Below are 13940 nucleotides of genomic sequence, written 5' to 3' on the forward strand. Positions count from 1 at the left end.
TTCACCACAGCTTACTAATGTGTATGATAGAAACATAGCATAAGCCGAGTTTGGATAGATTGATTTGAAAGTTACTTACATTGTCATCACCTGCTAAAATGATCATTTTCTGTAGTTAGTAACATATTAAGATTACAAAAATATGTAATTGTGAATATCTGGATTTCAAAAATCAAACATTGAGCATATTTCACAAAGTGAAAAACATTTTCAATGTGAAAGAAATGCATCTTGCACATTTTGCTTGTTAAATTATGCTACATTCCACATTTGTCTTTATACAAAGATAGAACATCATTATCCATGAAACAAAACTCTTTTTGTGAGTTCTTCTGTGTGAGAGGTGTGGAAGTGGAAGAGCTGAGAGAAGGATTGAGAGTGAAAGCGATTTTCTTACCTTTTCCCCTCTACCTTTGTTTCATTTGTTGTGTTGGTTTTGAGTACTTTGTGTAGTGTGTTGAAGGCTTAATTTAGGTTTTTTTTGGTTTGTTTTGTTGGGTGTGCTTCCTGTCAGTTACCAGGGGACTCAAGACACAGACTCAGGGTCTTTTGGATTCCAAGAGGGTTTAATTATTAAATACAGCACACAGAGCACAGCTAGGCAGGGCGATCTCCCAGCAGAGCAAAGAAAAAGGCTGAAAAACCTGAGCGCTCTCCTCAGTAACTATGGCGTGGAGGAGGAGCGCAGCTCTGAAAGTTATCCAACATAAATCTCTCCAAACTGGGAGGAAAACAGAAAAGCTATGAACACTCAACTAAACAAAGACACGCTCTCCTAACGAGGCGGATTAACAAAAGACGCACTCTTAAAAACAGAGGCTCTATGAACTTTAACTATAAACTTAAAGCTCTCCTTTAACGGAGGCGACTATGAAAAGTTACAGACTCATGTAACTATGGATCGAGGCTTGAGACAAAGGCTGGTAAAGATGCTCAAATGGAGACAACAAACTGGCACAAGAGCAGGGAAACGCAGACTATTTGAACACATGAGGGACCAAGGGGAACAGGTGGAAACACGGGAGGAAGGGCAAGATACCTGGAACAAGAGGGGAAGGTCAGTGATTCTCCTAAATAAAACAGGAAATGACGAGACATGAAACAGAACATAAACCGTGACACTTCCCAGCCTTGCTGGGAGGCCACAATGGCGTCGGTGGCTTCTCCATGCTGTCCCGGAAGCACGGCATCAGGGCTGGTGCCGGTTCTCCGTGCAGCGTGGAGGAGGTGGCGCCGGCCGTGGGGCAGGTGATCGGGCACGGCTCAGTGAGGTCTGCTGCCCGCATGAACAAAGCTGTGGTGTTGTTTGTGGAGAAGGTGGAGCAGGTGAACAGATAGGTAGAGACGGTGCTGCCGCCGACGCAGTTGGCCACAAAAATCACCCTATCTAACGTCCCCCCATTCATTAGTGATGAGTTCCTAATGAAAGAGTTGTCCAGACACGGAAAGGTGGGGTCACCGATCTGCAAGTCTCCGCTGCTGAGACACGAAGGCCTGTGAAGCTGGAGGGAGTTCTGCTCCTCTTAAATGGTACAGCAAGAGAAAAAACGTGGTGATTGTGGTGGCAGTGGTAAGACCGGATGGCTGGCAGGCACACCTGCCTGTCTGTCTGACAGCAGCACCCTGTCTCACACCCAGCAGGCTGCTGCTCAGGTGTATCCTGCCAATGTTCTGCAAAAGACCAAAGGGTTTAATGTTCCCTGATTTGCAGGGTTTCTATAGTTCTGCCAGGAACATTATAAAGCTGAATCAGACCTTATAGATCAAGAAGTATTCAGACTAAAAAAACAGATGATGAAAGTCGTTTTTTAATGATGATGAAAGCATGGATCTTATTTCTATTTGTTTCACTGTTTGTGTTCACTGCGTTTCTTAACATATGGATGCTTTTAAAGCAGGCAGTCTGAATGTCAATGGTGCCAGAGAAGAGAGAAAGAGAACATTAGTGTTTGACACGGCAAAGATGAAACACCTCGATGTTCTAATTTTACAAGAAACACACAGTGATGATGGAAATGAGGCAGATTGGAGCAGAGAATGGGAAGGAGAACTGATTTTAAGTCATAACACCACCCTCAGTGGAAGAGTGGGCTTCCTGTTCTCCAGAGGATTTACTCCAACCTGTGGAGGTCCGGCACGTTGTGGAGGGGAGGTGCCTCTTAGTCAAGGCCCATTTTGAACATTTTAACGTGGTTCTTATCAACATTTATGCTCCAAACAACGGTACAGAGAGGAAACGCTTCTTTGAGAACTTAAATGATCTTTTAAACAGCTGCAGCTCGGAGGATTATTGATTCGTGGGCAGGGATTTTAATTGTACTGATAATGAGATTTTAGATCGAGCCTCATCCAGCATCCCAGCATGCCTTGAGGCAGCTGGTCTCCTCCCTTGGCCTGGTGGATGTGTGGAGAAGGATGCACGCAAGCTGCAGACAGTACACATGGTCCCACGTTAGCGAAAACAGAATCTCCTCGGCCAGACTTGATCGCTTTTATGCTTTTAAACACAGAGTCAGTGTCGTCAGAACGTGTAAGATTTTACCGGTCGGTTTTACTGATCACTCTCTGGTTTTATGTAGCGCTTTTATTAGGAATATTTTACCCAAAAGCGCCTATTGGCATTTTAACTGATAAATCTTTCAGGGAGGCTTTAAACTTCCTCTGGAATGATTTTAAACAGAAAAAAGCGAGTTTGTCAGTCTGAGGCAGTGGTGGGACCATGGAAAGGTTCAGATTAAACTTTTATGTCAACAGCACACGTGACATTCACAGATCTATCAAAGATATGGAGACTGATATTGTGGATCTCGAGTGTGAGAGCGAGTCCACAGGAAATCGAGGATATATTGAAATCCTCAAGACTAAAAAGATGGCTTTAGCCGACCTGCTGGACACTAAAGTACAGGGTGCACTGGTCCGGTCCCGGGTCCAAAACATCAAGGAGATGGGTGCTCCATCGAGCTACTTCTTTGGCTGCGAGGGTGAACTGGAGGAAGAGCGAGGCCCTGGCTGTTGGTGAGCGGTGCGAAGGCCTCCCTGTTCTCCCTCGCAGCCTAACCTGGAAGAGAGAAGGTTTAAAGTATCTTGGTATTTATCTAGGGAACAACGACATCAGGAAGAAAAACTGGAACAATATCAGTGCAAAAGTAGACAGCAAGCTAAGTGGAGGTGGCTCCACTCTCAAATGTCCTTGAGAGGCAGAGTGTTGGTCATAAATAACCTGGTGGCCTCTTTATTGAGGCACAGGTTAGCCTGGCTGGACCCTCCATCAGGTCTCATTACAGAGATCCAGGCAAAGATGGTTAAATTCTTTTAGGATAAATTTCATTGGGTACCACAGTTGTTTTTATCCAGAGATGAGGGGGGCCAGGGCCTGGTCCACCTGGCTGGCAGGACCGCCACCTTCAGGCTCCAGTTCATTCAGAGGTATCTGACTGGACCTGAAGATCTGGTGTGGCGGGACCAGGCCAGCTGCATACTCAGGCGTGTCAACAACCTGGGGCTGGATGCTGCTTTAACTGGTTTTAATTCTCTAAAAGTAAGTGGGTTCCCTCTTTTTTATCAGAGTGCGGGGCGCTGTTTAAACATGAAATGAGTGAGAAGCGTGACTCTCTGTGTGTTAAAGGAGCCTCTAATTTGTGTGTTGCAGCACCGTGCCTGGGCTGACGGGGGCGCTGTGCAGGTCAAAGGTCGTCTGCCTGAACCAACTGGTAGATGCAACAGGACCCGCACTGACCGACAGCCAAGCTCTGGGCTCTGCTCTGGGGGTGCACTCTGTCCAGCTGATGGAGAGGAGCCTGGAGCTCTGGAGGAAGAGGCTGACCCAGAAGGAGAGAGACCTCCTCCTCAGGTACAGCAGAGGAGAGGCCGAACCTGACACCAAGGACCCTTATCCGAAGATACACCTGCGCCCTGGATTCACACAGCTCAGTCCTCTACTAAGAGTCTGCGAAGGGTACAAACTAAGCCTGCACAAGGCCGATAAAAAGACGTTGTACAGGAACTGTGTGAAAACGATCCACAAAGCCAAACTGTGCAACAGAGCGAAGAGTGTGTGGACCGAGAAGCTAAGTGGACTGAGCCCACAGTGGAGGACTCTATATAAACCTATAAAAAAGAGAACTGCAGATCTCCAGTGGAGGATTTTACATGGTGCCACAAACGCCTATTTATCTGTTTTTAATCAGTGTTTTAAACGAGTGCTCTTTCTGAGGTCTGGTTGATGTTTTTACTGAGAGCAAAAACAGGTTTTTTTTAATGTTTTAACTCGTATTTTCAACCTATTTGGTGCTATTTTTACTGTCTCTCGTATTATTTGTGAAGTCAGATATAAAAAGACGGAAAAACAATAGTGTCAACTCCTAAATTTTTTAGTAGGAGAGGCAAAGGTGTCGATTAAGCTGACCCGCAGAGACAGACTGCAGGGAGGGTCGACCCTTGATGCTGTGACTGTGGAACGTTAAGGCCAGTCTGAGGCTGGAGTTTTTCTTCCACAGAGTCACTGGAAACATAGATGTCTTTGCACATCAGTGGGCTCATGAGGGGCTTTTGTGCCAGGTGGCTGGTGTAGAACTGCAATTCGTATCCTTTTTTAATTGATTGATCCTTTTATTAAGTAAATTGTGTGTTTTGTTTGATACCAACTGTAAATAAAGTGCTGTTAAAAATAAAGTCTTCTTCTTCTTCCTGACTCTGTCAGCATTCATGTGCCAAATCATTTATCAATCAATCACCAAACATCTTGAAATCTGTTTCAGTATTGTTATCTGACAGTGTCCTTCAATGTAAGGATTGCTACCTGTGTACATAACCTGGAACTGCTAGAGGACGTGGCACTAAGAAGAAACACAATAAGAGATGCCAGTTAAGGCTGGTGCAAAATGAGGAAAAAAGAAAAGGAAGTGAGCTAAAAACACACACACACCAACTTCAGCATCAGGCTTACTATCTATAATGATGTACCATACCCTACAGACTGAACCAAATAGAGCTTTATGGGTGAAGGCCAGGGAGAAACCAATTTTGACAAAAATCTGTTCGTAAAAACCATCATCAAAGTCAGTCTTACTGGCATAATGCCTTATAGACAGAGGAACCCAAAGCAGAGCTGCTTTAATCTAATGCATCACTTTGTAGGTGACACCCATGAGGAAAAGAGCACTTCATGTACAGTAAAACATGACGGTGGTTCTATCATGCTGTGGGACTGATTCAATTCAATTCAATTCAATTTTATTTATATAGCGCCAGATTACAACAATTGTCATCTCAAGGCACTTAAGTAATATAGTCCAATTCAAGCCAATTGGAATTCAATTCATTGTAATCATAATCCAACTAATTCATATAGAGCCAATTCAAAAAATAATATCCTAGCTAAGGAAACCAACAGATTGCACCGAAACTTGTCTTCAGTCCAATCTCCCGTCCTGAGCGTGCATGAGGCAACTGTGGAAAGGAACGACTCCCTTTTAACAGGAAGAAACCTCTGGCAGAACCAGACTCAGGAAGGGTGGCCATCCGCCTCGACCAGCTGGGGTTTGAGAAGACAGAAAAGAGGGAAAAGAGGGGGGAAAAACACCATAACGCCATTCAAAGGATACCTGCTGGAACAGGGAAACACAAGTTAATAACCACAATAATGTCACATGTACACAAAATCAATTTTGAAATTAAACAGGGGGAAAAGAGAGCAAAGTGAGGAAAGGTGTGACAGATGAGGTCCCCCAGCAGTCTAAGCCTATAGCAGCTTAACTATGGGATGTTTCAGGATTACCTGAGCCATCCCTAACTAAAAGCTTTGTTGAAAAGGAAAGTTTTAAGCCTAATCTTAAAAGTGGAAAGGGTGTCTGCTTCCCGGACATTTACTGGCAGCTTATTCCACAAGAGAGGGGCCTGATAACTGAAGGCTCTACCTCCCATTCTACTTTTAGAAACTCTGGGAACAACAAGTAAACCTGCAGTTTGGGAGCGAAGTGCTCTGTTAGGAAAATATCTTACAATTAAATCTTTAAGATATGATGGAGCTCGGTCATTAAGAACTTTATATGTGAGAAGAAGAATCTTAAATTCTATTCTGAATTTAACAGGGAGCCAATTAAGAGAAGCTAAAACTGGAGAAACATGATCTCTCCTGTTAGTTCTCATCAGAACTCTGGCTGCAGCATTTTGGATCAGCTGGAGGCTTTTCAGAGAATATGTGGGACAGCCCAATAATAATAAATTACAGTAGTCCAATCTTGAAGTAACAAATGCATGAACTAGTTTCTCTGCATCACCCTGAGACAGGATGTTCCTGATTTTAGCAATATTACGAAGGCGAAAGAAGGCAGTCCTAGAAACCAGTTTTATATGTGCGTCAAATGATAAATTCTGGTCAAAAATAACTCCAAGGTTCCTCACTGTAGAACTAGAAGCCAATGAAATACCATCTAGAGTAACTATATAACTAGACAATTTCTCCCTGAAGCGCTCAGGTCCAAAGAGAACAACTTCAGTTTTGTCTGAATTTAAAAGCAGACAGTTCTGAGTCATCCAGGTCTTTATGTCTTTAAGACAGGCTTGTAGTCTGACCAACCTGTAGGTTTCATCTGGTTTCATAGATAAGTACAGCTGAGTATCATCAGCATAACAATGGAAATTTATGCCATGCTGTCTGATAATGTTACCTAATGGAAGCATGTATAAAGTAAAAAGAATCGGTCCAAGCACAGAACCCTGAGGAACTCCATGACTTACTCCAACGTGTGAGGAAGATTCTTCATTTACAAGAACAAACTGGAATCTATCAGATAAATATGACTTAAACCAGCCTAATGCTCGATGTAGTGGTGGAAACAATAAATGTATCAAGGGAATAATGGAATAAGGAGATGTTTTAGAGAGTCAGTAAGGTATAGATTTGATGAGAATATCTAGTTATGAAGTAAATATTTGACTTTAAAAAAGACAATAAATCCTGTCCTAAATCCCATTTGGAGAGCCAAAATCTACCATTTCAGAGGAACATTTGAACACACTGCAGCAGAGGAGAGGGAGAAACTACATCTAGTTTTTGCCTCTCACTAACATCTACAAGAAGTTTCTAGATGACAGCAAATATTTTTAAGAGGTTATGACATTTGGGGGTTGTTATTGATAACAAAGGATATACAGACATTTATTTTAAAGTGGTGTAAATATTTGGTCCTGTGGCACTGTTTCTTTGTTATTGTCTGATATACGCTGCTCAAAAAGATAAAGGGAACACCTAAACAGCACAGTGTAACTCCAAGTCAGTCACACTTCTGTGAAATCAACCTGTCCAGTTAGGAAGCAGCACTGACTGTGAATCAGTTTCACCTGCTGTTGTAAGAGGCTATTAGCAAGACAACCCCTATAAAGGAGTCTCTGTTCTCATCCTTTCTGGCTGATGTTTTGGTCTCTTTTGCATTTTGTCAGAGCTCTCACCCCTAGAGGTAGCATGAGGCGGTGTCTACAACCCACAGAAGTTGCTCAGGTAGTGCAGCTCATCCAGGATGGCACATCAATGTGAGATGTGGCAAGAAGGTTGGCTGTGTCTCTCAGCACAGTTTCCAGAGCATGGAGGAGATACCAGGAGACGTGGATGGGGCAGTTTTTAGTCCTGGCCGTGGCAATGGCATTAAACATTACATTAGAATAATAATAGCTTGTTAGTTAGTTTTGGAAATGCACAATACAGTTACAGTTAATTATCTTTTTGGTAAAGTCTATTTTTTATTTCAGTTATTATTTCCTAATATTTTTTAACTGTACTTGGTGTGAATTTAAAAATGTTTAACTTTTTTTCACTGCCCACCACTGCAGAATTGGAAGCTAACGTCATAGACAATATTAAGTTGTCTGTTTATCATGAGGTGTCTCATCTTACCCCTCTTCCTTTACTTTTTCCTTCCCAGTAATATTAGCTGTTATGTTCAATCCATATTTGAAACATTTCAAGGCCTTTGGACTTCCTTGTGCTGTCTTTAGTCATAATGTAACCTTTAACTTTGTATTTTCCTGCTGCATCAGACGAGCACTTGTATTACAGCTTCCAGGGCAAGCTTCGTTTGGTGGTGTGTAACCAGGAACAGGTCTGGAACGTTTTAAAGGGGTGCCACGACAATCTTGGCAGTGGGGGTCATTCAGGGAGACGCCGAACTACAACCGAACGCCAAAAACACTGAGGGAGGATGTAAAAAAAATGGGTGAGTGTTTAAACTTCTTAAGGAAATGTATTGGCTGCGTTCATTCTAATTTATATACTGCCCCTTAAATCTGATGCCTTTAAGTTCCACATAAACTGTGATGCATTTCACTTCCAAATATACAGCATACTAAGAAAGAAGTAAGAAATGACTTTAATAGCCTGTTTTACAGGTTGATGAGTGTCCTCGCTGTCAGCGCCATGAAAAGATTAAAACAGTGGCACCTGTCCTCCATCCCATCCATGTCAAGGAAGCATGGAGTGTCCTCTGGGTAGACTTAATAGGTCCACTTTGTACCACCGCAAAGGGCAAAGGATAGCGTTATGTCGTGTGTTTTTTATATGTATATATAAAACATGTGATATATGTAATTGAATCATACCGTATCTTTGAAGATAATTTGCATACACTGATATTTCTGCAGGTCAACTGTGGTGTTTTTGAGGCTCTGGGGGTGAAACACTGCATCACATCAGCATACCATCCCTAGGCCAACGGACAGGATGAGCGGACAAACCGCAATATTAAGGAGGCACTTGCAAAGTACTGTGGGGGGGGGGGCAAAATGACAGGGATGCCATTTAAAGGGCATTGTGACAAGTGTCAACACATCTAAACAGGTAATATTTTATTACAGCTGCAGATGTTTTCATTCAACATTCAGCTGAGACACAAAAAGGGTAAAAAAAATGTCTTTTTTCCAGAGGTCAACAAAGTACACGCCATATTATGCACTTTTTGGCAGACACCCTCGCTCCCCTGGAATACTTAACATCGGCAGAAAAGAAGAAGATGACAACTCCACTGTTGTGTCTGACGTGACCGAAGAGCACCAGGAGGTTAAGACCAGAGAAGTTGCAGAGGTGAGGGTGAAATAGCAATATATGCATCTTAAGAACTCCTTAAAATATGTTAATGTTTTAAAGGACAATTAAATTGTAAGCATCTCATATTTTTCTCAGATTTACCAAAAAATAAAGATTGCCCAGGACAGGCAAAAAAGGATTATGAGACCCACAAAGGGAGGAATGTGAAGTCCTTCCACTTCTAAATTGGCAACGAGGTCCTAGAAGCCAACAGGCTGAAAAGGAGGACGATTAGAAAGCAACTGGTCTGGACCTTACGCCATAGCCGCCATTTCAGAGCAGGGTATAGCAACATTATCAAGCACAACCGGGGCTCAGCTCAAACCGAGTGTTAATGTTTCACAGCTGAAGCCTTTCATTAAGCCTGATTTCAGAGGTATTATAATTGTGGCTACAAGAACACACTGTAAGTGGACTAAATATATGATGGTTGCATAATACTGTATTCTTCTCATCAGAGTCCAAAGAGCCAGGTGGCTCAATCAAGAAAGAAGATTATAATTCGGTCTCTAAAGGTACTAAGGTAAGGTAAGCTTCTAAGGTACTTGTTTAAATGCACTTTAGTCAGCTAGTGTGGCTGTGGTCATAAGGAATATAAGATGAATTAGCACTCCAGATGCACATGTCCTTAAAGTCTAATAGATTGTCATTGGCAAAGTCTTTAGTGCTATGTTTGTAAAGCTCATTTATTTTGATCCATTAACAGCTGAACAGGAGTCCCTGTCTGTTTGGTGCCAGTTGTCTGAAGGCAATGCATCCAATTCAAGACATGCTGGTAGATCTAAATATATCTACACAAATATGAATGTGCATCGTTTTGATTTGTATCTTTTAAATTGGTTTTAGGTATGTTTTGCCATCTCTTATGTAGCTCCACTACGAGCCCGACAACAACAGACCTGGAGCACAGATCCTGTTGAAGGGTTAGAACGTCTGTCTGACCCGGGAGAACTGCTGAAGATTGGGTCTTCCCCAACATCTGGAATCAAATGTGAGCATGCTGAGGCTACTGCTGAACAGTTACGGACCTTTGGTACAGATTGGAAATGCATGCTTCAACCCAAAGAGTTTTAATCTGTTCATTTATCAAAACTTAAATGATGTAGTCGCCCTCTTTTTTACAGGAGGTACAGGAGGAGAAGATGGAGGAGGTACGGGAGGAGAAGCTGGAGGAGAAGATGGAGGAGGTACAGGAGGAGAAGAGGCTGGAGGAGGTACAGGAGGAGGTACAGGAGGAGAAGCTGGAGGAGGTACAGGAGGAGAAGAGGCTGGAGGAGGTACAGGAGGAGGTACAGGAGGAGAAGCTGGAGGAGGTACAGGAGGAGAAGAGGCTGGAGGAGGTACAGGAGGAGAAGAGGCTGGAGGAGGTACAGGAGGAGAAGAGGCTGGAGGAGGTACAGGAGGAGAAGAGGCTGGAGGCAGTAGAGGAGGAGAAGCTGGAGGAGACAGGAGGAGAAGCTGGAGGAGACAGAGGAGAAGAGGCTGGAGGAGGTACAGGAGGAGAAGCTGGAGGAGACAGAGGAGAAGAGGCTGGAGGAGACAGAGGAGGAGAAGCTGGAGGAGACAGAGGAGAAGAGGCTGGAGGAGGTACAGGAGGAGAAGCTGGAGGAGACAGAGGAGAAGAGGCTGGAGGAGGTACAGGAGGAGAAGCTGGAGGAGACAGAGGAGAAGAGGCTGGAGGCAGTAGAGGAGGAGAAGCTGGAGGAGGTACAGGAGGAGAAGCTGGAGGCAGTAGAGGAGGAGAAGCTGGAGGAGACAGAGGAGAAGAGGCTGGAGGAGGTACAGGAGGAGAAGAGGCTGGAGGCAGTAGAGGAGGAGAAGCTGGAGGAGACAGGAGGAGAAGCTGGAGGAGACAGAGGAGAAGCTGGAGGAGAAGCTGGAGGAGAAGCTGGAGGAGACAGAGGAGAAGAGGCTGGAGGAGACAGAGGAGAAGCTGGAGGAGACAGAGGAGAAGCTGGAGGAGACACAGGAGAAGAGGCTGGAGGAGGTACAGGAGGAGAAGCTGGAGGAGGTACAGGAGGAGAAGAGGCTGGAGGAGACGGAGGAGACAGAGGAGAAGAGGCTGGAGGAGGTACAGGAGGAGAAGAGGCTGGAGGAGACGGAGGAGACAGAGGAGAAGAGGCTGGAGGAGGTACAGGAGGAGAAGCTGGAGGAGACAGAGGAGAAGAGGCTGGAGGCAGTAGAGGAGAAGAGGCTGGAGGCAGTAGAGGAGGAGAAGCTGGAGACAGGAGGAGAAGCTGGAGGAGACAGAGGAGAAGAGGCTGGAGGAGACAGAGGAGGATAAGCTGGAGGAGACAGAGGAGAAGAGGCTGGAGGCAGTAGAGGAGGAGAAGCTGGAGGAGACAGGAGGAGAAGCTGGAGGAGACAGGAGGAGAAGCTGGAGGAGACAGAGGAGAAGCTGGAGGAGAAGAGGCTGGAGGAGACAGAGGAGAAGCTGGAGGAGACAGAGGAGAAGCTGGAGGAGACAGAGGAGAAGAGGCTGGAGGAGGTACAGGAGGAGAAGAGGCTGGAGGAGACGGAGGAGACAGAGGAGAAGAGGCTGGAGGAGACGGAGGAGACAGAGGAGAAGAGGCTGGAGGAGGTACAGGAGGAGAAGCTGGAGGAGACAGAGGAGAAGAGGCTGGAGGAGACAGAGGAGAAGAGGCTGGAGGAGACAGAGGAGAAGAGGCTGGAGGAGACAGAGGAGAAGAGGCTGGAGGAGACAGAGGAGAAGAGGCTGGAGGAGACAGAGGAGAAGAAGCTGGAGGAGGTACAGGAGGAGAAGCTGGAGGAGACAGAGGAGAAGAGGCTGGAGGAGGTACAGGAGGAGAAGCTGGAGGAGGTACGGGAGGAGAAGAGGCTGGAGGCAGTAGAGGAGGAAAAGCTGGAGGAGGTACAGGAGGAGAAGAGGCTGGAGGCAGTAGAGGAGAAGAAGCTGGAGGAGACAGAGGAGGAGAAGCTGGAGGAGACAGAGGAGGAGAAGCTGGAGGAGACAGAGGAGGAGAAGCTGGAGGAGGCAGAGGAGGAGAAGCTGGAGGAGAAAGAGGAGAAGCTGGAGGAGGTACAGGAGTAGAAGCTGGAGGAGAAAGAGGAGAAGAGGCACAGGAGGAGAAGCTGGAGGCTCACAGGTGAGGTTGAAAGAATTATCCCATGTTGGTCATGAGATTAAACATTGAGACAAATGTTAGGGAGGTGATAATCTGTATCAGAGTTCAAACACCGTTCATATTATGATGGTGCAGTTTGTCAGATGTAAGAAGCAAACTGGCCAGGTACACTTTTAGATTAAGGCCAGTGTAAGAAATAGTAGCGACTAAGCAGTGAGATCATGAGCTGGGTCAGGATCTCACAGCAAGGAGGGAGTGACATAAAGGAGTTTATTTGGCAATATGTTTGTCATTATTGTAATGAGTTAAATTGGAAGTTGCTCATAGATATTCCATTTTTTGTTATGTTTTCATCTTAGCTGGATCAGCAGCAGCCAGGGGTCAGTGGATGCTCAGGCAGTAAAGGAGAACAAGATGGAAGAGCACGGCCAGATCAGATAACTGAGCCATAGCAGTTTGAAAACTTGCAAACAGAACCCTACATTTTCCAGAGAAATGATTTAAAGAATTTCCTTGGATTCATTACATTATAGTGTGTAAAAGCATTTCAACCTGGCAAGTCTTCAATGGCGAAAACCTCTCACTGAGTCAGCATTTGTCTCTGCTAGGTTCAGAATTTGGAAAAAGGCTGTGGAGAAATGTACAGATCATACAAAAAGCAAGTCTCATTAGCTTGTCAAAAAGCAAATCCAGTTAATTGTCAGTTTCCTAGTGTATCGCCAGCATCACAGCAAAAGGCAAAGGCATGCTTGATGAAGATCATGAGCTGTGTGCAGTTCTTAGGCAGGCAAGGCCTATGAATCTGAGGAAGAAAATCTTTCTGTCATCATCTGGTTGACATCAGATGATGACTTCATGCTGTTCGAGTGGCTTAATTCACGTTCTCAGAATTACACATGCTCCAAAATGAGATGTTGAGCATAGTGGCAAACTACAGTGTCAGAGATATAGCCACTGAAATCAAATCACAACCACGCTTTCAATACTCCATCATCACTGATGGAACACGGGGCCTAACTGGGACCAAACAGCAATCAGTCCGTCTTCGCTACGTTGACCACAACCTAATTCCTCATGAAGTATTTGTTGGTTTATATGAAGGGTCGCCAAAGATGTACTGCTTCATCTAAATCTGTCTCTCAATGATGGAGCAACAAATATGTCCTGAAAATATGCTGGTGCACAGGCCTATCTTACACAAGCACAACCACTGTGTTCATTTGATAACACAGGCAACTTGTGCAGCCTCATCTGATGCACTGCAGTGGCTCCATGAAATGGGGCATCTGTTTGGACTTTCAGGAAAGTTCAAGACCATCTTCTGCAACATTGCCACATCTGAACATGGATCATTTACCACTCTGAAGCCACTGTGTCCTACACGGTGGACTGCAAGTGGCAGCAGTCCATTCAGTCCTCAAACAGTATGAGGCAGTGTTGCTCAGTTTGGAGGAGATGCCTTCAACCGGTGGCTTGGAAACAGCTATGAAGGCAAATGGTCTCCTTGGCAGATTCCAGAAAGGGACCATCTCGCTATGGAAGTTCTTGAGGAAATTAAATGCCTCAACAAATCCTTACAAAAGCGAACCATCCCAATTGCAGGCATGCAGGATGCAGTACATTATGTCAAGACAGCTCTGCAAGAGAAAAGAACAGAGGGAACATTCCAACAGATCTTTGACAGTGCAACAGAGCTGATCACCTCACTAAATATCAGCCCAACTGAAATGCCTCGTATCGCAGGCCTAGCTGGTGAGGCTGCAGCACATGCCCCAGCA

Source organism: Leuresthes tenuis, unplaced genomic scaffold (assembly GCF_036924035.1).
Source record: "Leuresthes tenuis unplaced genomic scaffold, fLeuTen1.0.hap1 SCAF_19, whole genome shotgun sequence".
NCBI lineage: Eukaryota > Metazoa > Chordata > Actinopteri > Atheriniformes > Atherinopsidae > Leuresthes > Leuresthes tenuis.